Below are 3,432 nucleotides of genomic sequence, written 5' to 3'. Positions count from 1 at the left end.
GTGTGTGTGTGTGTGTGTCTGAGTGTGTGTCTGGGTCTGTATGTGTATGTGTGTCTGGGTCTGTGTGTGTGTGTGTCTGGGTCTGGGTCTGTGTGTGTGTGTCTGTATGCATGTATGTCTATATGTGTTGTCTGTGTCTGTTTCTGTATGTGTGTGTCTGGGTCTGTGGAAGGAGTGTCTGTGAGGGAGTTTGGGTCTGGATCTGGGTCTGGGTCTTACTAGGGCTTTTAAAAGCTCAGTGTTTCAGATAAGGTTCCTTCTTGATTCAACTAAGGACAGGACTGTACAATATCCCAAATTTCAAAATTTCCCCAAAACTAAAGTTAGATATTTTTCCTCATCATGGTGGAAGAATATCTGACAGAAGAAACTTCAGGGAGGAAGGTCTTAGTCTGCCTGTAGCTTGAGCTGATACCCCTTTCCTAGCAACAGAAGGTTCTTCACAGCTTGTTCACATCTGGGCAGGTCAGCAAGAAGGGAGGAGCTCAGAAACAAGGCCTGGCTCAACACTTGCCCACAATGGCCTACAATCAGGTAAGCCCCTGTTTCAAATGTCCTCCTGAAGCATCAACTCCAACCAGGGACTAACTGTTCAAACACATGAGCCCAAGAAGGACATTTCGAGTTCGACCCATAAAAGATTTCTCCCAAGTTTGGGCCATCAAGCACAGCATTACAGATAATCATGGCTATTGTGAATAGAAGGCATGTCTTTCAAATAAGGCACGGCATCAGCTACTCACGAGGTGTCTCTCAGGTGTTCTCACCAATGCCTAAGGTCATAAAATGCTTTTCCAAATATGCTAAGGAATGGAAACAAAATGGGACAGGAAAGAGTGAAAGGCGTGGGCTGCAAACACAAAAGATGTTCAAAGTTTGGAGTCATCGATTTTAAAGACCCAAAAGGGGGGAAAAACACAGAGAAATGCCTACAAGCTCATCACAACATCGTGGTGTGTTTCTTTTAATACTTAATATGTATGGGATTTCCTCCCTTAAAAACATAAACTGCCTTCTACTGATGATCCCCAATGACTTAACGTTGATTCTGCTTCTGTAAAACACACTCGTAAATCTCTCCTAATCACACCTGAGGCTCATCACATCAGAGCTGCCAGACAGCACCCGAGTGTATGAGGACTGAGCTGCATGCCGGTAGAATAGCAAGCACCCTCGGGTGTGCACTGGTCTGTGAAACTAACTGATGAACTATTTGCCACTTATTCCATATTGATACAGATCAACTTTCAGCTCAGGTCAGTGACAGGAATATGAAGTCTTTTGCTGTCTATCCCTCCTTCCGTTAGTAATGAAGCCTTTCTCCCTTGTGAGCTTTGTAATGGGCTTGTTCTAAAATACCCCATCCCTGACTACTTGAGAAACAGACCAAAGCAAACCGCAGCCACTGGAAAGGGGCGCAAAGCTCCAGCCACAGAGGGACAGCCACAGAGGGACAGCCACAGAGGGACAGCCACAGAGGGACAGCCACAGAGGGACAGCCACAGAAGGACAGCCAAGCTCCTGTCAGGTCCATTCCAGCCTTCCCAATTACCCAGGCCAAAAATAAGACAAACAACAAATTCTACTGCTCTTAAGTTTACATTGTGTTTCTCAACCTTTAGGAAACACTATCCTTACTATTGCATCCAAGCTTCCATTGGGGCTTCCCGACACCTTCCTTGATGTTGAGGGTCAAATTCAATGCAGTTCTGAGAGTAACAATCTGTCATGTTTCACATAATAAAAATCACTTGTGCATGTAATTAACTCAATAACTGAGTTCTGTTTGGGGTGTTTTTGAAACAGACTCGCATATTGTCCAGGATGTCCTCAACTGTGTAACTGAGGCTCGCTTTGAACAACCCATCCTCCAGCCTCTCCCTCCTAAATGCTGGGTTACAGGCATGTCTCGCTAAAAAGTTCTTATTAAGGCCTAATTGTTCAAAAAAAAAAAAATCATGTGAAAACTTCAACATATATCACATATCCTGTGCATGCAAAATATTTTCGATGTTTTTACACATTAAATCTGCCTGTTTATTCTAAGCACACACCTAAGAAACAAATTGCGTATTATGCTCCATTTAAAAAAAAAACTATGCAATTTCAAGTCATTTTTAAAATGTCTAAACATAAAATGTTTTTAAAATGTTCCTTAATTCCTTCAGTGTCTGCTATTGGAATTGATAATCATAGTGAAATGACTAGCAGTTAGAAGTGCATCTCTATAAAAAATCAAATGTTTTTTATTTATAATTTAAAAGTCATTTTATGTGTTTGCATGTGTGCCTGGAGGTATGTATTGTACCAAATTTCAGGAGGTACCCAAGAAGGCCAGAGAGGGCTTTGGATTCACTGAAAATGTGATTATATGAGTTTGTCAGTGGTCTAATGTGAATGCTGGGAACAGAACCATGGTCCTCTACACGAGCAATAACTGCTCTTAATTGATAAGCCAGCTCTCCAGTCCATGTCATATTTTATTTTAATTATTACAAATACATATGGAACATAATTATCACAATGAAAATATACTGAGTAATTATATTAACAATAAAAGTGACTAGATTCTCAATGTCTCCCTAGTTTATAAATCACTATGCAAGCTAGCCTAAACAAATCTCTGCTCAGAAGAAAATCCCTCCTTTACTTTCCTCAGTCTAAAAAATACACAGTAAATTTTCCCTTTCCACTGGTTTGCTGATTTCCCAAAAGAAATCAGAAGCAATATATAGAGTATAATCTCATACCAGAAAATTGCATTTAAGAAAACTCTAAGGTTTATTCGGGGTCTCCCATCTTCTACCTGCCAGGGCAAGTCATTCCTTTATGAAGTATGCATGCTGATGCTTTCTGAAATCTATGCAGCCTCTGATTCGAAGAAGCTGCCTTGTGACATCATAAAGGATCATCTTATGTGTCATATCAGCTTGCCTGAGAGAATAGAAGAGGCCTTCATAAATTCTCCCTTTGCACAAGAAATTCTTCCTGCTTCCCTCCTGTAGCTTGCAAAATGACTGAAGACACATTGGATTGTTGTGATTCTAGAAGAGCATAACACATCTGCTACAAAATGAAACACGTTTTTCATTCCTAAAATATACTGTCAATCATTGGAAGCTCTTTACAGTCTCTTCCAGTGGAGTCAGTATTTTATTCTTTGTTAGAAATATTTCTCCTTTTTGTGTCAGAAATTTGGGATGAGGCTTTTTGGGGGGGTAGTATTACCATGTCTTCTACATTTTCCAAAGTAATAATAGTAGTATGGTATTTTGCAAGCTTATATTTCGTATGTACAGAAGTTCAAAGTTCTGCATTTTAGCCTTCTAAGTATGAAGTCCTGTTTGTAGATAGCTTAGAGCTACGCATGCATTAACACTATGCATCTATCTTACTTGTTAAGAACTTGTCCTAAAAATGGAATTATCTAAA

At 40.1% G+C, this 3,432-nt stretch overlaps 1 long non-coding RNA gene across 1 annotated transcript in view; it reads right to left on the bottom strand.

Annotated features, from left to right (window-relative positions):
- The window catches only part of LOC116082395, a 13,097-nt gene extending 10,239 nt beyond the window's left edge, over positions 1–2,858 (bottom strand). Inside the window, exon 1 of the long non-coding RNA XR_004115280.1 lies at positions 2,751–2,858. This is a non-coding gene — a long non-coding RNA (uncharacterized LOC116082395). The remainder of the gene's footprint in view (positions 1–2,750) is intronic.
- Positions 2,859–3,432: the final 574 nt, after the last annotated feature.

Source organism: Mastomys coucha, unplaced genomic scaffold, assembly GCF_008632895.1.
Source record: "Mastomys coucha isolate ucsf_1 unplaced genomic scaffold, UCSF_Mcou_1 pScaffold7, whole genome shotgun sequence".
Lineage (NCBI taxonomy): Eukaryota > Metazoa > Chordata > Mammalia > Rodentia > Muridae > Mastomys > Mastomys coucha.
The sequence above is the reverse complement of the archived record's forward strand: the minus strand, read 5'-3'. Positions and strand labels throughout refer to the sequence as shown.